Source organism: Cnephaeus nilssonii (genome assembly GCF_951640355.1).
Source record: "Cnephaeus nilssonii genome assembly, chromosome: 9".
NCBI classification, from domain to species: domain Eukaryota; kingdom Metazoa; phylum Chordata; class Mammalia; order Chiroptera; family Vespertilionidae; genus Cnephaeus; species Cnephaeus nilssonii.
This window is the reverse complement of record NC_137080.1, coordinates 75,170,942-75,197,161: the sequence shown is the minus strand read 5'-3', so window position 1 is coordinate 75,197,161 and position 26,220 is coordinate 75,170,942. Positions and strand designations below refer to the sequence as shown.

At 38.0% G+C, this 26,220-nt stretch overlaps 1 pseudogene across 1 annotated transcript; it reads left to right on the top strand.

The window, feature by feature from the left end:
• The first annotated feature begins 1,207 nt into the window (after positions 1–1,207).
• On the top strand, positions 1,208–1,765 carry LOC307105723 (Golgi apparatus membrane protein TVP23 homolog B-like; annotated as a pseudogene). Its single transcript has one exon. The product of its transcript is annotated as a Golgi apparatus membrane protein TVP23 homolog B-like (transcript).
• Positions 1,766–26,220: the final 24,455 nt, after the last annotated feature.

Here is a 26,220-nt window from a genome sequence, read left to right as displayed (position 1 = left end):
TATACTAGAAATTATAAAATTATATATGTGGTTCTCATATTTCTATTGATCAACACTAGTCTAAATGAAAGAATTGCCAATAATACATCCAAATATTAAATCACTAAAATCAATATGCTTAAGATCTGGAAAAGTCTAAGATGTTTTCTGGTATATATAATTCTATAGATAGTGGTTCCTGGGTCAAAACTGAGTTTCATCAGATTTTTAGGATGATAAGTCTAGAAAAACATCTTCCCCCATTTGCTCCTGAGTCCATGGCTATGTGGTTTGCATCCTCAGCATTTCACTAAATCTATCCTCTCCAAAACATCAATGGCCTCATTGGTCATATCCAACTACTTCCTTTCACTTGTACCCAAATTTCAGAGCAATTGATATATTTGAACACTCACTCTATGAGAAGTCATTTCTTCCTTTGTTGTCTACAAAACCATTTTCACCAAGTTCCTCTTTCACTGTATCTGTGGAATTCTCAGATGATACTGTCTGCTCTAGCCTTGCAGCCTTTTAACTTGGGAATTCCCTGGGTGTGTTTTTTTATATTCACAATATATCCTTTAGAAGTGATCTCCTCTCCTCCTATGGACTAGTTAGAAGTATTCAACTGCAAAAGAGAGAAACATACACAAAAGAATCTACAGGGTTTTGATTAAATAGGGATTTACTTCTTCCCATGCAGCAAGAATAAATCGGATGGGTAGGACTGGTGTTTAGAGATTCAAGATATCAAGGAAAATTTCTGTGTTCTCTAATGTTGGGCATTATGGCTAATTCAGTTAGGCTATCCTTTACATAGTCCAGACTAGAAAACAAACAAACAAAAGTGGAAAAGGTGGCAGAGCCTTAATCATGAGAGCAAAAAGCTTTCGCACAAGTCCCTATTAAATTTTGCCTTTTGTCTCATTGGTTGTAATTGTGTTACTGATCAGAGGTATTTGTGAGGGAGTCTAGGAAAGTGACATTGGAAAAAGTGTGTAAAAATGGGTATTTGGTGAATCAACATACAGTATATTCTTAAGACTAATGGAATTGGCCCTTACTATGTAAAATATTACCTGAGTCTTTGTGTGTACAAACTTAGTACTTTGGATCTACAGGGTGGGACAAAAATTAATTATTTATTAATTACTGTATTATTTTCCATACAAACAACTGCAAACCTACTTTTGCTGCACCTGTATTTCAGAGTTGGCACAGGGTTTCCATGTTGCAGCAAGACAGTAATGAGGACGCTGAAAACGCTGCACTATTTGATACGAAGCAGAAACAGCTAATAGACCCCAAACATTCAAAATCAGACACCAAGTGGCATCATTTTCTCATTCATTCTTTCAAGTCAATTTAATTGTACTCCATCTTCTCCATGAATTGTTGCCTTCATGGTGACAATTATCTTGCTGTCATGTGACTTTGGGCAGTCAAGCATGTCACAGGTAAACTAATGGTTGATGTGCATTGATAGAATCATATTGATGAAGATGGAAAAAGCCACTGGGTGTTTGAGTCCAGGAAGGCATCCCCTCAAGAAAATAAAACTGTATTAGGGGCCAAGTCAAGAATATTCTGGCCAGGACGTGTTGCCTGTCCAGTGCTGTGGGTGATATTCACCTTCTGGGCTCTCTTCTCCTTCAGAGTGAAGTGGGTGGCAATGCTTACCCTGGGTGTGGTGCTACAAGGTGCCAACCTGTATGACTACAGCAGGTGCAAAGTGGGCAGTGGGAAGAATTTAACCAGCATGGCTACATCTTGTGTTGGAAAGTAGTTTCAAAACAAAGCACTGGAGAGGATCAGACTTCCTGAAGAGAGGGAGAGCAAGCCTGTGTGTCCTGTTATGCTGGGGAACAACTAAAAGATTCTTGACTCTGAACCTCTGAAAACTCAGAACATGTTGCAGAGAAGAGTGTTGGGTTTGTTTTTCCTACTATGAATCCCAGTCCAGGTGATTTCAATGAACAGTCAAGCCTAAAAGATGTTTTATCTTATAAATCTATTCTTTTTCTTTCTCTAATGGGATATTGTACAACATGCATTTTTATTAATGGTATTTCTTGGAAAGCAATATATGTAACAATCTACAAACTATTATAGACATCTATAAATTCTATAGTATGTATACTCTAAACACTGTTGAAATAGTAATCAACAGATTATTTTTGAATGTATAAACTGTTAAATTTTTTAAAGATATTTAAGTGAATAAGTGTCTTTTTCAGGGTGATAGCTTTGAAGGTATATATATATATATATATATATATATATATATATATATATATACACACACACACATACACACACACACACATACATAATCCTGTATAATAAAAGCCTAATATGCAAATCAACCAAATGGCAGAACTACCAGTGGAGCAACCAGTCACTATAATGCACATTGACCACAAGAGGGCAGATGCTCAATGCAGGAGCTGTCCTCAGCCTGCAGGCCCCAGGCCAGTCAAGGTGGGTGCCAGTAAATTGCCCCACCAGTCGCCCTGCAGAGGGAGGCAATCAGTGGTGGTATCAAGGGGCGGGGCCAGCTGGCAAGTGGGCCGGCACCACCCCCCAATCACCCCGCCAGTCGCCTTCAAGGAGGGTGCCAGCGGGGGCCCCCCAATTGCCCTGCTGGTCATCCCACAGATCGGCCCTAATCACCAACCATGCCTAGGGACCCTACAGTGTAGGGTCTGCTAGTAGTTTATCAGCAATTAGTTATGTTGAACAAACTCAAACACCTACCCATGCATGAATTTCGTGCACCGAGCCTCTAGTGTATATTCTAGACTCAGAGGGCATTCAGAGTCTATGGCAAGTAAGGGAGTTATCTTCCTTTTTGTTTAAATATGTTCTCAAAATGCTTGGTCATCCCAGTTCTTGGATCCCCTGATAGAATTCCCTGTGGCAGATGATTATTTTAGCAATTCAGAGTCTTGGCATTTGCTCTGGGTTTCCCCTTAGTGAGTAACAGGAGATGTTTTTTCAAAGACAAAGCAGCTTTTCTAAACCGTCTTCTTAAATCTGTGATTCTGGCAGTCGTGGGCAGGGCAGGAATTTCCTTTCTACAACTCAGAATTATTGAGACAGTTGTCAAGCAGGATCTACCTGCCTATGTTCTCATGCTTAGGGCGTCCTCCTTACCTCATCGTTCCACCCTCTTTTAAAAAATCACCTGGGAAAGCAAGAGTATGACTAAGGCCATATTCAGTACCACTAGAGATTTTGCTAGAAGCCCAGGAAGAATTATTATAAACAAAATCCTCAACATATCTGACCGATGAACTGATCATTCAGAAGTTCTGAGCTCAAATACTAGTAAAGCCCCAGCTTGTCCAATGAAGTGCCATCACGTGGAAGGTCCTGTTACCTCAGAGAAGTAACTTTGGAAGGATTCAATGATGTTAAAAGTGGGCAGTCAGGCACAGAATAAAAAGATTCTTTCTTTTAACCAGTGCTTTCTAAAGGGGAAGGGCATGCCCTGCATGTCTTTGGAAGTAGGAGCTGATGAACCCTCCGTGAGGATTTAAGTGGGATTAAAAATTTCTAAATGTCCATACAGTTTGGAGTCAATAAGAACATATGCTGCCCTAACCAGTTTGGCTCAGTGGATAGAGCGTCAGCCTGTGGACTGAAGAGTCCCAGGTTCAATTCCGGTCAAGGGCATGTACCTTGATTGTGGGCACATCCCCAGTAGGGGTTTTTGCAGGAGGCAGCTGATCGATGTTTCCCTCTCATCAATGTTTCTAACTCTCTATCCCTCTCCCTTCCTCTCTGTAAAAAATCAATGAAATATATATTTTTTAAAAAGAACATATGCTGTCCAACACTTCTGAAGTTTTATTCTCTTAGAGAACTTAATATGCTTTTAAAAGATGGGTTTCTGGTCAATTGATGTTTGGGAAACACTGGGTATCATATTTCTTTCTCAAACACATGGTGCATATTAGTCTATTATATCTCTGGCTGGGCCTGTGTTTTAACCAAATACTTTACAAATGTTTCCAATCCAAAAACTGGCTTTTCTCTTTCAAGGTTTATTTTCAAGGCTTTTGGAAGAAAGGTTTTGTTTGGTTTTGCTTTGTTTTCTACAAAATTCTGGTTAAATTGTTAAGGACACCAGACAAACAAAGGGTTTAGGATGACATATTGCCCTAATAATGTATATTTTTTAAACAATATGCTAAATTCCAGTAGTCAAAAAACATAAGACAGAATCTTAAAATGTGGGTCTTTTTAATTGAATTTATTGTGGGGGACACTGGCTGATAAAATTATGTAGGTTTCAGGGGTATAATTCTATAATACATTCCTGTATATTGTATTGTGTGTTCACCACCTCAAGTTTAAAATATATGTGTTTTTTAAATCAAGTTAGCATGGCTTCCTTCTAGAATGACACCTAGTTTAACTTCTAAGCTATGCTACATAATTCAAAATACTTTACTGTAAAGCCCATAACTTTCTGAGCAGGTGTGTAGCTCACGGAAATGCTTGCTCAGTGGGAGACAATGTTGTTACCTGCCCAGAATCACTGCACCTGGAAGAAGGGAGGGGCATCATTTCACACCCTATTCATGCAAATACTACTCATGAATGACTGTGGCAGCCATTTCATTCACACAGCAGAAATATTGGCGAACTTCATTTTATGAAGGCTATGTTCACTTAGATGTCATGAATCAGCTACTTCCTTAAAAATAACCTTCTAGTCTAGACCATATTGAGATAGGATAGAAAGAAGTTAATTGGGAGAAGAATGCTGCAAAGAATTAGGGATGATGCTGACTTAATCTTTTCCTCTCATGCTAACAGTCACACATTTCTTTTGTTTAACTTGCATGCTTATATGGCCAGTAAAACACATTTAGTTAACTGATAGGGTTTTCTGTTAGTATTTTTTATCCTTTAAAGCCTTTCATTGGCTTATAGAAAATGAACATATTAGACATACATATGCAATGATAAAAGGGGGGCTTTGACAATTGTTTTTCTTAAACTGGTGGGATACCAGAAGATGCATTTCAAATGGAAATTACATCAGTAAATAATAGGCAATGAATACTTCTTGATGAGTTCTGTGTATAAGGCACTTGGTAACATGCTGTAGACAGTTTAACTTTGAATGAGCTATACTCTCTGCCATCAAAGAGATAATGTTCTAGCAAAGAGGAGCACAAATAACTGTAGTACAGAAAATATATAATACAAACCATACATGAGATGCAAAGAAATAGAAGACAGAAATTTCCAGCCATAGGGATTAGGAAATATTACAGAAAAGACATCATTCAAGTCAAGTTTATATTTTTTCCAATTCTGATTATGAAAATGTTTTTATTAGATAAAATTTGAAAAAAGCATACACATATTTCCTAAAGTCACTAAAAACATTCTCTTATAATGTAGAGATGACTATTGTTGACCTTTTTACAACTTGTAATTTTCACATATACCTACATGTGTTCCCAACATTATAAACACATAAAATACAGAGATTGTAATGTTCTTCATTTATTTAAAATTATAGTCTAAGCATTTTTCTTTGCCATTAATTTTCTGTAAAATATCATTTTTTAATCTCTAGTAATAGGACATAGCTAGATTCTCTACTTCCAAATGTATATCCCTAATCTAGTTATAAGAAAGCATCAGAGACACCAGAATTGAGGGAAATTCTACAATATAACTGGCCAATATATTTCAAAATGTCAAGTTCATGAAGAACAAAGAAATACTTAGGTACTGTCCTTAAATGGAGGAGACTAAGGAGTCATGACACTAACTTCAACATAGGATTCTGAACTAGATCCTAGACCAGAAAAAGAGCACTAGCAGAACAATTGGTGAAATTCAAGTATGGTCTGTAGATTTGTTAATATCGTATAAATGTTAACTTCCTCATTTAGATAATAGTACTATAGGTAGATAAGATGTTAACATTGGGGAAGAGGAATGAGGAATATATATAGAAACTCCGTGCAATATTCTTGTAGCTTTTTAAAATAAGTCTGAAATTATTTCAAAGCACAAAGCAAAAGAAAAAAGACAAAAAAGTGAATAAAGCATGAAAATGTAAAGCAAAAAATATGATTTTTATGGCACCATAATGCTTCATTATGTGGATATGTTTTAATTCAATCAATTCTCATTATTGGCATTTATTTTGTCATTTCTTTTTGCTATTATAAAAAATAATGTAATGACCTTTCTATACATAAGTCTTTGCTGAAAAGGAAGATATTTTATTACTGAAAGTGTGATGGAGAAGAAAAGATAAATTCATACATGGAAAAGAAATGGTCTGAGGAAATGTGTGAAGAAGCAATCACCCAGCATGACTCATGTACTATATGAAATCATGTTTCACGGGAGAGCAGGGTCTTCTGGGAGAGAAGTTCTAGATTGGGCCACACTGGTGAGATGGTGTTACTCTGTAGTAGGCCTTAAGGTCACGGACTCTGTACTTCAGTTGATAGTTGATGTATTGGAAATTTGCCTCAAGATATTTCTTTTTTCCATTTGACTCCTTCTAATATCTAACTTAATATTTGTGATGCTAGGGATGTTTAGGAATAAAAAATGTTTATGAGATTAGTAACATCATAAAAGGAACTTAGACTCTGAAAACAAGACCATTTCCTAAGTCTATGCAAAAAAATAGTTATTCCTTTCCATTTAGAATGGTGAATATTTGAAAATTTGACCTTTAACAGATTGAGAATCAGTTGACTGTAAGGGCCAGAAATAGACCTGTAATCATTTGCCTTTGACATGTCCTGGAAATTGTTCATTTTTCACAATAATTTAATATAGATAGATGAAACAGTAATAGGGAAATGCCCTTTACATAGATGAGATACATTTAATAATAGTACTTATCTTTAACTAACACCTTACATATTATAAATCATATATTCAAAATGTCATTTAAACTTCAAGAGAGACATGAGCTCAGTGATAGTCATTTTGAAGCCTATTACTCCAAAAGCTTAACCTTTAGTTAAAATTCTATGAACCTAGATTCAAGTCATTGAAGCAACTTATCTCTGTTATATAAATATTATATAAATACATTACATCTTCCATTGAATTATTCTTGATTGAATTTCTTAATATTGCAACTGGGTTTCCTGTTCAATATTAACTTCTGAAAAATAATACAGGAAATTTACTTAGTCTATTAGTATCTGGTATAGTGTTAACACTTTAACAATAGGAGATATGGATATTTAAATTTAATCAATAGTCCCACAGTACACAACATTTACATTTAACTGAGCTATTTCCTTTCTATGTACAGGGTATTTGAAAATCTGTTTCCCATCCCTTTCTTGAGGGAAACAAATTTAAATGTATTATTATCTTCGTATAAATAGATTAGATGAGTGCCTAGTAAATTGGTTTTGAAGGCCTCTGAGCAAAACTGCTGCACCTCAAATGTCCCAATTATCAATAAAGGATGGCCTTTATAGGCTTATTGGCATGCAATAAGCTGGGGTCTAAGAAGAATTATGCCAGATGTCAGTGCTGAAGCCCACAAGCCAAAGATCTCCACAGTGTGTATTCTCCCTACATGCAACACATATGAATGAAAGAAACTTTGTTGACATAGAGGGGGTGGGAGTTCCTGTGGTCTTTTACTGGTGGGCATTGACTTCTGCTAGCGAAGTTAAGTTATCAGCGATTAGTTATGTTGAACAAACTCCAAAAGAGTCTGGAGGTTTGGGCTAGAAAGAAATGATACAAGTTTATTCAACTTTGTAAACTGGCAACCCACTTAGGTAAAAACTAAGAAGTGTTTCAAAGAAGAAAGAAAAGTTAAAAGTTCGACAGTAAAAAAGTACATTATTAAGAATTATCAGTCACTCAACAGCAACAAAAAACAATCCAATTAAAAAAATGGCCAGTTGACCTGAATAGACACTTCTCCAAAGAGGACATACAGATGGCCAATAGAAATATGAAAAGATGCTGAACATCACTAGTCATCAGAGTAATTAAAATTAAAACCACAATGATATATCATCTCACACCTGTTAGAATGGCTATCTTCAATAAATCAACAAATAACAAATGTTGGAGAGGATGTGGAGAAAAGAACCCTTATGCACTATTGGTGGGAATGCAGATTGGTACAGCCACTATGGAAAACAGTGTGAGGGTACCTCAAAAAATTAAAAATGGAACTGTCTTATGACCCAGCAATTCTACTTCATGGTATATATCCAAAGGAACCCAAAACACAAATTTAAAGGAATATATGCACCCCTATGTTCATTGCAGCATTATTTACAACTAGAGGCCCAGTGCATGAAAATTCATGCACTCAAGGGGGGCCCCTCTCACAGTCTGGGAGCCCTCAGGGGTGGGAGGTGACCTGATGACGCCCCCATCACACCTGGTTATCTGAGCCTCGGGTGGCCCTGGGCGGCTGGGCAGCCACTATCCAAGGCTTGCCTGCACCTTGGGCCAGCCCTGGGCAGCTGGGGGGCTGAGGGGACTGGGGGACTCCAGAGGCAGGTGCCCCAGCAGGGCTAAGGGGACTGGGTGCCGCCATCTTGTGGCTGTGAGTGCCACCATATTTGAGGGCATGGCAGTCAATTAGCATATTCCCTCTTTATTGGCTGTAGTTGCTATGTTTGTGAGGGCATGACTGTCAATTAGCATATTCCCTCTTTATTAGATAGGATAGCCAAGGTGTGGAAGTAACCCAAGTACCCATCAATAGATAAGTGGATAACAAAGTAGTGGTACATATATACAATGGAATATTATTTGGCCATAAAAAAGAATAAAATCTTACCATTTGTGACAGCTTGGGTGGACCTAACGGGAAGGAACTAGAACTTGACTTGGATAGTGATAAAGAGATATTGTGCCAAATTGAGTGGCAGTAATATTTGAGAGATGTTTAAAACCACATCATCCCTCTCTAGACATTCAAGTACAATAAAGAGATAAAATCTGATCAATAAGACTTCATGAGGTACATGAGGAAACATATGGCACAGTCAGTCTGCCAATGACAAATGGCACAGCTAAATGAAAAGGACACTAGTCTCAGAGTTAGAAGAAAGTTATTTTATTCCAGGCTTTCACATCAACTACTAATGTGAGTTTGGGCTAGCAAATTTCCCCTCTGACTCTCAGCATCCTAATTGGTAACACGGAAAAGGGTCAGGGACATGACTAATTAACCTTACTTTCATTAACAAGGTTTTTGACCCTAAATATCATATATTGGTGGCAATGCACTTTAAATAGCAAGCCCACGGTAAACAGAAAATGAGAACAATCTACTAATATTCTTGCTTTTTAAATAGAAGTAGAAACAGAACTGAGTGTTTAAATAAAGAATTCCGTTCCATTGCTACTCAAAATGTATCCTTCAGCATCATCTCCTGAAGCTTTTTGGAATCTGGACTCTTGGGCCCTACCCCAGACCTACTGAACCAGAACCTGCAGTCTAATAAGATCCCTGGGTGATTTGTGTGCAGAATAATGTTGGAAAATACACTGCCCTAACCCATGGCTAGTATGTACTAGTAAACTTCACAAATCTCACCTCCCCTTATCATTATTCTTGATTTCAGTGCCTGGCACATTGCAGGGTGGCTGTGACAGGTGGTAGAAAGAGAACAGGATTCGCTGATGATGCTGAGAATGGTTCTTCCCATTTCTGATCTTTTCTTCCAGGTTGAGATGGGATTTTTCAGGCTTCTCTTCCCCTTCATGATGCCTTTCCAGGAATGGCAGAATGTCATTTGGTTAATTTTGAGGGAATATCTAGGAATGCTTAGTGTAGTTTCTGAGTTTTTCCTTTTGGGAATTAGCTGGCCATAGAGATCGTGCATTCTTCACTGTCCTCCATGGCACACCTTCCCTCCTGGAGAAGGTTTGCTGTGGTCCAGTTTGTCTATACTTCTGGCTGGCTACTTGAGCTTGCCTAATTCTGGGTTAAGTTTAAGAGGCCCATCTGGTGCTTTAGTTTTTATCAGTAATTAAGGTGGTTATTCTTTGTCTTGCTTTATATTTTTCTCAGAAATGGATGTGGGAAAGTGATGGCATTTTTAGACACCCTCCACAATCCAGCAGTTAGTTATTTTTTTAAATATATTATATTGATTTCAGAGAGGAAGGGAGAGGAAGAGGGAGATAGAAATGTCAATGATGAGAGGGAATCATTGATAGGCTGCCACCTTCACGGCCCCACACCTGGAATTGAGCCCACAACCAGGGCATGTTGCCCTTGACCAGAATCGAACTTGCGACCCTTCAGTCCACAGGCCAACACCCTATCCACTGAGCAAAACTAGCTAGGGCCAGCAGTTAGTTATTAATGGACCTGAATCTGGTTCAGGTGTTCACTAATGATTAAACCTCTTTATTTGCTGAAAGTCAGTTCTCTCCTATGGAAAGTGGGATGGTCGGATGAAAGCATTGGTTTCCAAACCTGAGTAAGCCTTAGAATTACCCGTGGGATGGAGAAGACGGTTTCTGAACCCAAATCTGTAGCAATGGGGCCCCCAAACCTGCATGTACATAGGAGATTCAGGTGATGCAAACCTGGAGATCAATTTTGCAAACCTGGGGATCTCCTTGTCCTTGCTACTCAAAATGTGATCTGTCTTCTAGCAGCAAAGGCACTGCTTGGGAGCATGCTAGAAATGTAGACAGTTTGGCTCTGCTCCAGAAGCACTGAACCAGGGTCGGCATGTTAACGAGGTTGCCAGATACTTTTATATGCACATTAAGGACTGATAAGCCTTGCCCTGGACTGTATTATCTCAACTGTCTTTCCCACACTGGAACTGTTGGGATTCTATTTCTTTTTCATTGCTTTATCTCTGGTTCCTGGCATATAGCAAGGTGCTCAATAAATATTTATTGACCAAATTAATCCATTTGCTGTTCTGTTCAGTGGAATGTGACAGCAGCTTAAATACTTGGTCATGATCCCATGGGTTTATCCTTTAATAAACACAGCAAACAGAGGCACCAATCTATCTCTCTGGCCACTGATAGTTAGAACAAGTGTGGATCCACAATCTGGCTAATATATGCTTCCTACCCTTGTCTGAATTCTGATCATAGTTTGATGAGAAAAATCTTCTAGAAAGTTATGTTGCTCAACTTATAATTTGTGTTCCTTCCTATTGTCTTACCAAATTCAAAGGGCTTCTCTTAGATTTATACTCCTTGATTTCTTTGTGGTATTTAACAGTGGAAGCTTGCTTGGCATTCATATAGCAGATTTCTTAACTCTGTTTTTGATCACTTTTTCTTGAACTTTTTTTACAGTCTCCTCTTCTTCTTAATCTATTTTTTTATAAAAACTATCCATCTTTTATGACATAGCTCAAGTATCACTTTTAGAATGAAGTTCTGAAGTCTCTGTTTCCAAGATTTGTATCCACTTTACATGTGCTGGAGAGAAAAGATCAAAATGAAAAGCATGATACCTTCAACCACTGTGAGTTTCATGAGTCCAGCACAATTTTACAGACATAGCAAATGGTGCATAGATAAATATGTTCATAATTGGGGCCCCTTTTGTTACGTGGGAGGAGGAATTGCTGACTAGGGGTGGCCCAGGGTGGTGAATTACCCCACTGGGCCTTTAAAGAAACTCCATATTCCTGAAACCTGCTCCTGCTGCAGATATTAATTTAAGAGGTGTGAGAATGTGAACCTAGAATTTATATTAAAAAATAGATATTTCCCCAGGTGATTCTAAAGCATGGCCATGGTTGGTATCTACTGAAATATCCAGTTTTGTAGATAAGAATGTTCTTTTGGAATAGATTCCAAAGTCTAAAAATTATTAAGAAAGCTTTCTATCTCATCCTGTTAGCCAAACTTTGGATGACCAAATATAAAATCTGATATTTTTTAAACAAACAAAGAAAAAAGAAAATTTAGACACAAATACAAAGCTGACAAAGATTATAGTAGCACAGTCCAACAACTCCTTAATACAAGTTTGGGTTGGCCTTTGCTCTGACCAGGAATGAAATCAAAAGGTAGCCTGGTTTTGATGTGAGTTAAGCATGTTTCTATAATTTATGAAGATAATTATTACACGGTTGTAGTATCTAAGAGATATCATGAATAAAAATAGAATTTCCTTCCATGTAAAAAGGAGGAGAAAATGCCTTAAAACTTATTGCCAAATTTTCACTTGGATTATTAGTTATTTCCAAAGTAGTATCAAGCCATTCCATTATTGACAGTCAGGCTCAGAATGTCATAAAATGTTACAGGACATAGCTGGGACTTAATTCTGCTGCCTCCACTCATCTGCAGTGTCCAGTGAATTTATGGAGCTTGGCCCAGGTGTTCTAATTTATTTCAACAGGTGTTCTCAAACTTCCTTTCGAAAACTTGTTTTCAAATTGGATTTCTTTGTCATGTCAGTTGGTAAACAATAACATACTATTCTTCTTAATAGCTGAAGAAGAGGCAGTGGGCACACATGCTTGACATGCTTAGAGTGTAAAAGTGTTTGGTGACATTTGCTACGGGACAGATTGTGCCTGTTGACTGGCTCTGGAACCTTCTGGCTCTGGATAAGTGCTTGTTGACTTTCTTCCCAGCTTTGCTCAGCAGATCACCACTGAGCTTCATTATAAGAAACTGTGCCTCACTGTCCTTCTGTTCGTGCCAGCCTATATTTGTTTTGCTGCCACACTTAATTCAATATTCTGTTGGTCAACCCAATGTCACCCTTGGGAGAAGAAAACTTTGAGCATGTGTCTGACTTACAATGACTTACAACTGACTTTAGCTCAGTTGACTTGAGTATGATAAAAAGATAAAGGGCCAACTTTCCATGAGCCAGTTAGCATTGCATAGAGCAGTGGTCGGCAAACTGCGGCTCACGAGTCACATGCGGCTCTTTGGCCCCTTGAGTGTGGCTCTTCCACAAAATACCACATGTGGGCGCGCACGTACATTGTGATTGAAACTTTGTGGCCCATGCGCAGAAGTCGGTTTTCGGCTCTCAAAAGAAATTTCAATCGTTGTACTGTTGATATTTGGCTCTGTTGACTAATGAGTTTGCCGACCACTGGCATAGAGCAAGGGTTCTCAGACCTGCAGCATAAGCTGTAGATTTGAGTTTGTTAGAAATGCAAATTCTTGAGCTTAAGACCAGAAGTACTGAATTAGAAACTCTGGGGTTGGGGCTCAGGGCTCAGCAGTCTATGGTTTAACAAGCCCTTCCGGTGATTCTGAGGAACACTCATGAGAGCCTCTGACTCAGAAAAACATTCATTCAGTAATTATTTGGTCTTCATCAATAAATATTTATTCATTTCTGCCATGAGCCAGGAATTGCGAGGGACATCAAGGTGCTGGAGGGAAAAAAAAGAGTAAAACAAACCCTTTTAATAGGGTTGCTCTAGGGCCCAAAGCTACAACACTGATTCCAACTCCAGAGAGTTGGATCAGAGAGAGTGGGAGCAATTGACAATGTGATTGGTTCAACATTTGTCTACTATAATTTTAGGCCAAAAAAAAAGTATTATTTCCCAAGAAGGAAGACAAAACACTTTTCTGATTTACAGTGGGGGGAAATAAAATCCAAGCATTCCCATATAGGACTATACTGCACAGAGTTCTGTCAACAAGAAATAAGAGTGAACATTTTACATTTATACGATGGAATACTATGCAACAGTAAAAAGAAGGCTCTCTTACCCTGTGAGACAGCATGGAGGGACCTGGAGAGTATTATGCTAAGCAAAATAAGCCAGTCAGAGAAAGACAAGCATCACATGATCTCACACATATGTGGACTCTAATGAACAGAATAAACTGATGAACAAAATAGATCCAGAGACACAGAAGCATGGAACAGACTGTTGAATCTCAGAGGGAAGGCTGAAGAGGGTGGGTGGGTGGGAAGAGATCAACCAAAAAATTTGTAATCATATATGCATAACCCATGGACACAGACAATAAGGTGGTGAAGGCCTGGGGTGGGGGGCTGGATGACTAGAAAGGGTCAATCAGGAAAATGTGGGACATATATAATACTTTCAATAATAAAGATTTAAAAATATTTTTAAGAGGACCATCTTTCATTTTATAACAGTATTATTTGATATATGTGAATATATGTATACACAATTAGACACACATTCTACTGGTAAATACGAAGCACAAAAATAATCAGAAACATTATGCTTTGGGCCACACATTTAGGTGATGACAAATTAGGGTCCAGAACAGAGGCATGAGTTCTAAGAGATTAATGCCTCTCTATTCTAACACCCAAACTCGTGGACATCCATGGATATGGAAATATGTCATGCCCTTGAAGTTGAGATATTAATGGCTCAAGCAACTTTTATTGGTTTTATAAATGAGATTCTAAGATAGCATCTTATTGGATTTTTTTTTCCTGTTCAAAAGTTTTAAAACCACACTATCATATTGCCTTGATTAGGAAAAAAATCCTACCAGCCCTGGTTGGAAATTAGAGCTATAAAAAATGATAAGTGCACATTTATAAGTGCCAGTCTGTACATAAAGGCAGATATTTAAAATGGGACTTGAAGAGCATGGGTATGATTCTGCCACGTCTTTTCAGTGCACTGCATGCTCTCAGCATTATTAATGCACTGAAATGCTTTGGAGGTCTGGTCTCTCTTTTACCATCCTCCCTTAGAAATGCTGTTGTCCTCCCTGGTGGTATGGCTGCAGGGGGCAGACAGTGGGAAAGCTGAGGCTGAAGGCCTGTAAGAGAGGTGGAGGTCAACTACTTCACGTTCTGTGCACAGACATCCAGTTGCAGAAACCAGGTGCTCTGCAAAAAATCCTAGTTTCTCCTTTTGGCTCATCCCAAAGCATTGAAAATGGATGAACATGCTCCACGTGTCTGAATATGTAGGCCAGCTTTTAGGAATGAATTACGCTGTGGTTGCTTCAAGTACTGCTCACAGGGCTCTCGAAACAAATTGCAATTGCTTTTAAAAATAGCTTATTATGTTTTCCTCGGAGTGCCAAACCTTTGAACATTTAAATGATGACATTGGCCCTAAGTAAATCCCCAGACTTCAGAAGGCTCCTTATAATTTTTCCCGTTTTTGTAAATCTGCATGAAACTTTTACTGTGGTTTCCATTTACTAAGCTTGCAGTTCATAGTAAATGCATTTTTGTTGTAGGTTCTGTTTGTGTGGCAGAGTGCTCTGTGTCAGGAATAATAGAACACGAAATTTACTGAACACTAGGAAGGTATAAATTCTCTACAAGCAATCTCATTTAAACAATCAGAATGCTGTTACAATAGCCAAACTCATATTTATTAATTTATAGATGAGCAAACCAAGATTATGAAAGTTTTGGTAACTCTCCCAGTGTGAAACATTTAATAAGCAACCAAGCTCTGTTAAATCAACTCTGCTTGGTACAAATTCTGTGTAGCTAAAAATTGGTATAGTATCCATTCCAGATGTTGTTGAGTGATTCAACTGAAAGATCAATACTTTAGGGAATAATGAGAGTGAGTGACAATTTTTCTATAATCCATTGCTATAATGTAATCAGTATGTATCAGCACGTATGCAACAAATAAATGTGATGAACAAGGACTTATCCCACAAGATGCTTTAGTCCTGTTCTGTGCTTTCCAAGACAATAACACTAGTCAGTCACCTGTGTCTTTTTAAATGTAAGTTTAATTAAAATTAAATAAAATTTAAAACTCCATTCCTCAGTGAAACTAGCCACATTTGGTAGTGTCGCATGGCTAAGGGCTACTATATTAGACAGTGCAGATACAGAATGTTTCTATGATAACAGAAAATTCTATTAGTGCTGCTCTAGTTGAACTCTGAGTAATTAACTACATCTGTAAGAGTATGGTAAGTGGAAATGTTTTCTGATTTGACACAGTTGAGGAGATAAGCAGTCACTCTTCGGTACATTGAAATTGTATCTTGTTATTAATTAAATCTTCAAAGCCAATAGTGTAGTAAAGAAAACATTGCTAACTGTGCTGTGCTGCAAAGAAGATGTAGTTGCGCACTAGGATTCAATAGTTTTGCAATACAAGTTTTCCTATTTAAATTGTAGTGAAACACGGAAGCAATCCCTGCTGTAAATTGCAATGTGGGTTAAAAAATGCAATTATCACCGAAACCCGTTTGGCTCAGTGGATAGAGCGTCGCCTTGCGGACTCAAGGGTCCCAGGTTCAATTCTGGTCAAGGGCATGTACCTTGGTTGCGGGCACATCTCCAGTGGGGGGTGTGCAGGAGGCAGCTGATCGATGTTTCTCTCTCTTCGATGTTTCTGGCTCTCTATCCCTCTCCCTTCCTCTCTGTTAAAAATCAATAAAATATATTTTTAAAAAATGCAATTATCTTTGTAGAAGTTCATTAATCATGGTTCATCTCGAAGTATTCTAAATTAAGGACATTGCTCTAAACTAATCTTAAACAGCCACACAAGGGATAAATAGAGCTATGAGATACTAACTGCCATAGGTCCTTATTTAAGGAACCAAAGGGCATAAAATCAAATGAAAGTATATCATCTCTGCTGCTGCTTCTAGTGCTGTGCTGTCTGAAACTTTCTTCTCTAAATTTGACCTTCTATTGATTGCTTTTTGATGCATAATGCACAGCCCATTGGATCAGAGGTTGATTTTTAAGGCATGTTTTGTAACTTGGACTTAATTTATATCTTTCTTTTTCCCAAGTAATATATTAAATGGGAAAATTTTTCTTTTATAATGAAAGGTCATTTAGTTTTTATGGGTATTTCTGCTACCATTGAACCATGAAATAGTAGTTGGATGAAATGAGAATGAAAAGGTTACAGCTAGGGAATGCTTAATGGAATCAAAGATACCATGTTCATCTTTCTTTAATTTTTTTAAATATATGTTTAATGATTTAAAAGAGAAAGGGAGAGAGAGATAGCAACATCAATGATGAGAGAGAATCATTGATGTACTATCTCCTGAATGCCCCCTTACCAGGGATTGAGCCCAAAACCTGGGCATGTGCCTTGACTGGGAATCAAATTATGACCTCCTGGTTCATAGGCCGACACTCCACCACTGACCCACACTGGCCAGGCTTTCTTTCTTTAAATTTTTAATAAGCTACTAAGAAGAGAAGTCTCAACTCTGCACTTGAATGTGTTATGTGAAAAATAAGTTCTCCTAAATGTGCTTGTAATTCCAGTTTATGTTCGAATGGGACTGCCTGGAAACATGGACTATACTTTGACTCTTTCCTCCTGTTCAAGTTAACAATTTATCTCAACCCCACTCCACAAGGCAGTTAGGGTTACTCATCAACTAGGTCAGTGCTCAGCAAACAGGCTGAGTTAGGCTTTAGCACCTGATGGTAAGATCAGAGCTGGGGCCACAGAACTAGGGGTTCACCAGCCAAGCAGGCTGCTGCTTTGTATTTGACCAGCACGGAGGGAATTTGTTATTACCACTGATTTAGTTGTAGAAATCTACTGTTTTAAATCACCATGAGAACCTTGAACAAGGAATGGACTCCTCGGTTTGATACTCTTCCTGCATTCCCAATATTTTTACCCCCAGCCACTTTATGCATCCCTTCAGCCAGATAGTCATCATCTCCTCTATTCCCTCATCTTTCATCCTCCCAGGAATATAAAGCAAGCTGGCATTTTCAGACCTAAAGCAAGTTGTACACATGACCAAGGATAGGAGGGTAAATGCAACGCATAGGAGTAATGAAGTGAAACAGCAACATATGCTCTCTATCTGTGAGAAACCTTGAATATTATAGTCCAACCCTCTTCACGAGTAGAAAAATTGGAAAATTTCCAGTTCTGTATATCTAATAAAGTTAGTGACTATTTTACAGGAAAAAGTAATGTGACTAAGAAAAGAACACAATTTCTCTTGGTCTTATACACAGTCTGTATTACCTTGTTCTATGAGTTCTACAGTGCTCATGTCTTAATATATAAAGAGGTAATATGCAAATTAGGTCAGGACACCATAACGGGACGACCAGACAGGAGGAGGTGTGTGCGCAGGTGAGGACCAGAGTGGAGATGGAGACAGACACAGGGGAGCCTGCCCGAGCCGGCGCAGCAGCTCTGGCAGCCCAGAATGGACACAGGCGGGGGGGAGGGGGGGCCCTGGGACGGAAGTCAAGCACGGGTCCCGGCTGCCTGCGGTGGCGGTCAGGCCTGACTCCCGCAGCAGCCCGTGGGGTGCCTCCTCGCACAGTGGGAGGCGAGGCGCCTCCTTGCGCGATTTTAATCGCGCACTGGGCCTCTAGTTTTATAATAAGTAACTCGCTGGTCTGAAGTTGCTAATACGAGATGCTTACTTACTTAAGATAATAACCATTTTATTAGCTGAGATAGTTTTAAGCCTTTAACTGTTGTTATTTCTTTTACATTGAGATCAAATCACCTCATAATACACAGTCATGTTCTCCACATTCCTTTTTTTAATATACAGAACAAAACACTATGTCTATATTAAGGAAATTTCAGATTGAGTTTATAATTCTAAGAATAGGTAAAGGATATTGGCTAATATCTAAGAATCTCAGATTCATGATTAGAACATGTTTATTTTCTAATCTAAGTTTATAGTTTTGTTTGTTTAACTGGTAGCTATTGTGTTAATCCAAAGTTAGTTGTAATTTCAACATAGTGACCAAAGAGGTAAAGAAATTGCTGTGCAGATCCCACACGGCAGCATTTAAACTTGATCATTTCTCCATAAAGTGCATTCTGTTGTGTGTGACCTTATAACTTCATCACAGGTGTCCCCAGGGGGTTAGCTCAGAGGTTCAGTGCAGCCTCTTCTCAGAGGCACAGTTTACCGGTACAACCACACATAGCTGCAGTGTGAACATCCAAACACTAGGTGGCACTACTAGTAATTCATAGCTGGGCAGTCTTGGGTTACTCAGGTACCTTTCAGAAATCCGGAAAAATATACTGTTGCTCACTGTGCCATTTTTTTAAATTATAAAACATAATTGTAACTATGTAATTGGCTTTTGGTATCAAGTATCAATCAAAAATATTTCTCCATTTAGAGTACCATTTCCAGAACAACCATATTTTTCAGTTTCCCCTCATTATTCTATTATAACCAATCATCTCCTCCCCATGCACTCTTTTATGACTTACATGATCTATTCGCATCTTCCCATGTTTCCCTTTGCTTATATGTGCATCTGTCTGTGTCTCTCTGCTATGCTTCCCAGCATTCTTTCATGTATACACATTAACAGCACCGTTAGAACTGTTTTAAGTTAATAGAATTGAGCTGTCTTCTGTCACTTCTTGAGTTCATGCATTTTTCTCAGCTCTTTCTTTATTACAACTCTGCCTACTCCTCTTACCATAATTCCACATCCAATATTTAATTAAACCAGGCCCAACTTGTTGTAACACAATCAATTACTTTCTTCTTTCTATTCTTGGATGGTCCAATCAGCAGAAGCCTTTGAAAGAGATTCCCAACTGACTAGGGCAAGCCTGGGCAGTTTGATGACCTTATTGAGAACACAATGGGATAGCTGTTAATAAGCCTTACCACTGGGCAATCAAAAGCTGTCAGTCAGCTTGGCTTTTGTATACACTATTGAAATCTACTTCTCTTAAACTCTATAAACATTAACCAATATGAATTACCTTCTTAAAAAACTAATACTGTCTCCAAGAGGCCAGGCTGGGGGAGTAACATCAAACTTTCCGGGGCCTCAACACATCCAGGAAACACAGCAAAAAAACAGAGTAGTAGAGGGGGGTTGGCTCTTGAAATTGCACTGATGGTGATTCATAGCACTTTGAATACAAAGGTTAATTTATAGCAAACAGACATGGACACAGTGATAGCTAAAGAAACACATTGGCTTGTGCTTTTCCATGAAGACTGGCTCTTTTCTTCTGCAACAGGTTGAATGGAGAAGAAAGATGTACAGACAAATAACAATGGATTAATAAAGTAAAATAAGTTTTAAAAGGTTGCTGGCTTCTGATATTCTCTCTCTCTCCCTCTCCCTCTCCCTCCCCCTCCCCCCCAATGCTTGTGAGAAGAATAACCTCAAATGTTCAATTTATTGGGCAATGTATTTTTAGATCTCTGGGAAATCCATATTTGTTTTGGCTGACACACAAGAACTAATTAGCCTTAAACAATTTGCTAAGAGCATGAATATATATCTTCTTTCCTTGAAATTTCCTCTGAGGCTTCATAAGATCCAGGCTTTCCAAAAAAATATTTGAACAAATTTACAGCAGTTTTAGACTCCAAGATCTTGGTGCTGAATGCTTTATTTTATCCTATTTGCACAGATCTGAGCTAAGATTTGTATTTGGTTTATGCCATTGAACACGATGATAATAATAATGATGGCTGACATTTATTGATGGCTTCCTTTGTGCTAAACGTATATTTTTAGTATTTTATGTAAGTTATCTCACTTAGTCTTTACCAAAACCCAGTCTTTATTATCTCTGTTTTTACAGTTAACAAAATTGAGACTAAAATAGTTAAGTAAGTAGTGTAATAAATACTATTGTGTCAATGTTTTATATTTCTATTAAATTGAATAAAGCACCATCAGAATGGAAAGTTTCAGCTCTGACTGATTTGTAGAGACTAAAGAAAATACATGCTTTTTTGGGAAGAAGGCCAATTCTCTAGAGAGACAACTTTTACTTAAAAAGACACTCTGACTTCACTGCATGCATAAGGCCAAACTAATCCTCTGAAATTTAGATGCATTATTTTCATTTTTTTAATAACCATAGATTACAATTAAAAATTAAGACACTTTCCATCATGCCCAGATATTCACAAATATACACACATAGAAAATATTTTCATTATACAATACTTTTAATATATATAATAAAATCTGATATTTCTTGTCTATTCTATTTTTAAGTTCTGATAGAGACCAATAAATTGATTCTGCATTTTAAGAAATAAACTGGTTTGTATAGCAAAAAGTTAAATAACATCAAGATGCAAATAGGTGTAAAGGGTTACATTACGCTTCACCACACACTGCTTGATATCATCTCCTACATGTGACTAATGAGGGATAGAGAATGAAAAAAATTCTCTATCATGATTTTTTTTTTACTACACCTCTGAGTTGGTTGTGAATTTCCTTGTGGAAGTGTAAAAATATTATCATGTGTTTCTTTTGGTAATGGACAGCACTAAACTATGAAAGCCTGACTACTGGTAGCTAAAGCATAGATTCAAAAGACAGAGGGAGTCCCAGGTGGGTAGCTCAGTGGGATAGAGCATCCACCCCCATGTGCCAATGTTGTGAGTTAGATTCCCAGTCAGAGCACATACAAGAATCAACTAATGAATGCATAAATAAGTGGAACGAGAAATCAATGTAGCTCTCTCTCTCTCTCTCTCTCTCTCTCTCTCTCTCTCTCTCTCTCTCTTCTCTCTCTTTCTCTCTTTCTCTCCCCCCCCCCTTTTTCTCTCTCAAAAATGAAATTAAAATAAAAAGCGCAGAGGGAATCCAAACTTAAGAATGGCAAGAGAAAGAGGAAAATTCAATAGAAAACAAAGACTGGGTTAAGGAAAAGAGCATCAAAAATTAGGTGGGAGTTTCAAATTTGGGCCTGCAGAAGCTCTCACAGCTTGAACAGGTGGGGAGAAGGAGGAAGGCAGGGCTGGCCTGGGGATAGGGGACCAGGAGTGGAAGGTGAATGAAACATACTCAGAGGTATGCAGCTATATGAGATTGATGCTGATGACTGTTCAGATGCAGAATCCAATGGATCACTTCTGACAGATCCCAGTGGAAGAAGACGCCACATAATGACGAAGTTCAATGTTAGGCAGACAACAGGATTGTGGATCTGATGTAGTGATTGACAACTATGGCATACATAGGAACTACCTGAATCTGTTTAAAGTCAGGTTCCTGAGTATCATCCCCATAATTTCTGATTATATGGGGGATTTCTCACATTGTAGCAAGGACATAGTCACGGCTTGAGAAATGTGCCTTTAGTGTTCAGAGCAGGATCTAAGTAGAGATAGAGAAATGATGACAGTGGACACATGATAAGAACTTCAAAGACTCTGTAAGTTTTTGAAAAGACTAAATTTTAGTGGAATCTCTTTTCCTCAAGGCTTACAAGGCAAGAGGCATGTCAAGGCTTGAATTGCAAACTCGATCCTATAGAATGATGCCTCTAAGGCCAAAAACACCCTGCTTGCTATGCAGGTAGAACTGGCTCAGAAACTACCTTGCTAGGTCAGCAATTTTCAACTGCTGTGCTACAAGAAGTTTTAAAACATGCAATACCTGAGTTATTCAGGGGCATTGACCTCTTTTCCCTTAGATTGTCAAATAATAAAAATGAAGACAGCCAATACAACAATAACTGTCTGGTATGAATGAATCAAAATTATATACCTATTTTTGTCAGATTGGCAAAAAAATATATAAAAATTTTGGTGTGCCGCAGAATTTTAGTAATTTGTATGTGCCGTGAGATGAAAATGTTGCAAATTGCAGTACTAGGTGATGGACATTGGTGATTATATGGGACTTGACCATATTGAAACATAAGTCTTATGAGAACCAATAAGGATGACTTACTAGGGCATAAGATGAAATTGAGGGAAAACTCTATATTATACCAAAGGTAAAAGTAACACAAAACCAGGCCTCTCTGAGACCAGAAAAAGGAGGCCATCAGACAGAACAGTGTTCTCTAAGGTAGCATAAGTATCCTGATAACTCTTACTCATCCTGTCTTTCCTCACCTCCATATGTTTTCCCTCTTTAAATCCTTTCAATGTTATCAACAATCACCATACCATCAACAAATACACCCTGAATGCTTTGCTGTTTTCTATTACCTGATGGGGCGTGGAAGTTTAGCAAATGTCTCAGGTTGCACTTAACTACAAAGCCCTTATAGGATTACTAGTAGCTCTGCGCAAGAATCGGTGTGCCAGTTCCCCGTCCCTCTTCTCATAGCTTGCTGCCCTGCCCCCTCCTGTAGCTTTCTGCCACCGGCTTGTAGGTTGCTCCCCACCCTCCTGCTGATCCGTGATCCGGTCCTTACGCTTCACAGTGTAATGACCATTTGCATATTACATCTTTATTATATAAGATTACTGGTGGATAGCATGGGCTTTGAAGTTAAACTTGAGTTTACATTCTCATTCATCCATTTTCAGCTACTTGACCTTGGACAAATTATTTGACTTGGGTAGGACCTAATTTTCACAAATGGAAAATTGGAATAATAATATAAACTATTCAGGCAATATAGTAAGAATTAAGTGAGACAAAACATGTATTCTATACATTTACCTTCATATACAAAGAGTTCAATAAAGATAGCTATTATTATTATAGATAACCTGTGAGTATATTTTTATGAGTAATCTGAGACTAAAGTAGAAAGCAATTACAATTTATGGAGTTTCTGTTCTGAGTCTGGTGCTGTATTAGGCACTTGACATATGTAATATCTAATTCTCACAATAGCATGGCAAGGCAAAAGTATGAATTCCATCTTTTAGATGAAGAAATGGAGGCTTAAGAGATTAGTAACTGAAAGCCACAGAGCTAGTAATAAGCTGCACTGAAACACTTCACAACATCTATCCCCCAGGTTTTGGCTTTCTTTTTTTTTTTTACTAAGTCACATTGTCACCTCACCTTCCTCCAATAAATACCTTCTTTCTCTTATTACTTATTCAAACATCTGCCTGTTCTGAGATACCAGCAGAGGAAAATCACTCGTATTTCGGTCCCTAAAATGAGATAAGATCTGAAGTGAGAAAGTGCCTTTTCTTTTCCCAGCTCCCCCAAAGGATAATCCAGAATATCAGAACATAAATTTTATAAGAATGGGAAAGGTTCCGTTAAACTCACTAGATGATTAAGAATTTAAATTCCTTTCCAAAAAAAAGTCAACACTGTGTTGCTGAAGCATGACTGTGTGCAGAACAATGATTTAATTAGAAAGGATCTAGGTAGCTGGCCGAATTTCTGAGAGGGCTCATAATCTAAATTGCCACACTTACTCTACCTGGGTTTTCTTGGCATTACTGCCAAAAAGCAAAACAAACAAGCAACAACAACAAAAACATTTTACCTGTTTTGTTGTTGGGAAGGAAGGGTCAGAATTGCAAATCCAATTTTGGGGAGGTTTGCCCCACCTGACCTGGGATAGTTGAACTTCATATAAACACCATATACTTTCTAAGTGGGAATTTGCAAATCCACTATCTGGGTCATTTGAGCCTAATATGGGAGCTAGTATTTCAGCTCCTCTTTTCAAGTTCTTCTCTACATGGCTGAACACGTGATCTGGGTGTGGTTTTGATGATTATTTCTAGAGTTGGAAGCCAAGCTGGAGAGAGGTATAGCATTGCCTCTTGGCTTTCTTGCCTGCTTCTAAAGGAATGCAGGAGAGGTGCCAATTTCATTGAGCTTTAGCACAAGGATTCTTGCAAAACAACACATTACAAATGTCTGCCTTTTTTAAAAAGAGCATAATTTGTAGATAATGCCTTCATGTTAATGTCAGTACCTTCATACATTTAGGAAAACTAAACTTATTTCTTAAGTGGGATGGAAATTTTAAATTGGAAATTTTTAAAGGACAACATTTTAGGTCATGCAGCCATTTATTCTAAGCAGTTTTCAAGGGAAAAAAAACACTATCCATTGTTGAATGCCCTTATCTTCTATGTCTCTTTGTATTGAATTTAAGTTGTCATATATTTTCATCACAGGAATCTCTGCACTTCCAATTCTGGGAATGAATAAATCTTATATGTGGATGACAAAGGGTCCAAAGTATTTTTTTTACTTCTTTTATGAGTAAATTAAACTATAGCAGGTTATCAATCCACAATAAAATTTTGCTTTCTCCCCTCTACTCTCAGTTTAAAATTGAACTTGGCCCCCTAATAGAAAACAGCAACTACATGAAACTTCTTTAAAAAAGCTTTTTCACATCTCTTGAATCAAAGCTCTGCTTTTCACAAGCTGAGTAGGTTGATTATGGCTGGCATTAAATCAATGTATTGAAGGCTAAAGTTCTTTTTCCATAACACAAACCCAGCATGCATAGCTGTGGCTAAGCCTTCATTACTCTCCCCTACAGAGGTGTCTCAAACTGAATTCATAGGGGACCTCCTTCAGTAATTTCTGAGTTTCTACCTTCATATAATCTTTAGACATTCTTCCCTGATTGTCAGAGTGGTATATTTATCAGTTATGGACACTGCAAAACAGTGTCCATACAAACAAACAAAATGAGCTGCAGCATTTGCCCAGGGAACTGCCAACAGAACACGTCCTAAACTCTAGCTCTTCTGATTCCCACTGACTTAAGCCAGAACATGTATTGAAACCCTCCCTCAGCCATAAGATTGGCTGGCTCTCTTACTACCAGCCCTTTAACCCATCCCAAGCTCCTACTCATAATGAAGGATAACATCAGGAGAGAATTATGTGACCCTCAATAAATAATACCTCTTTGTAAAAATGTTTAAGCAAGTATTTACATGAGAGTTTCTTGACCCAGGGGTGTTTTACCATTGTAGGCTCATTCCTTTCAAAGCAAGTAATTACTTTCCGAAATGAGCATTATCAGGAAGATCAGCAAAAACGTGTTGCGAGTTTTTATCTCACATTCAACAAGACTACTAATTGCATCAAGTCATTTTTCTGTACCAGAATGTTTCTCCAATTCTTGAGGAGCTTACCTCTTTGTCCAGTTGCTGCCAGATAATTACAGATGTAATTAAAGCCATGCTCCAAAGACACACGTGAGAAAACTAAGAAATCCTTGGTTCACTACTTTAAGCTGCTCAGGTAATAAACTGTACTATAGTTTGCTGCCTTTTTATTAGGTAGCATTTCTAAAGTGATAGAAGAAGCTGTCATATTTTATATAATTGCATTGATGGAAAAATGCAGAACTGAGTAGATTTGAGATTTTAGAGTTAGAGATATATAGGTTGGGGCAAATATAGGTTTACTGTTGTGAGTATGCAAAACAGAGTTTATTCTTGTTATTTATTAATTATTGTGTTATGTTCCATATGAATAACTTTAACCCTACTTTTGCCCCACCCTGTATGTTAGAGATCTTTGGTTTGGCCTTGGGTCTCAATTTATTAGTTATATGACCTTGAATTGTAATATAACTTCTCTGTCAAGTGTAATTTTTAATGAAATTTATCTACCTC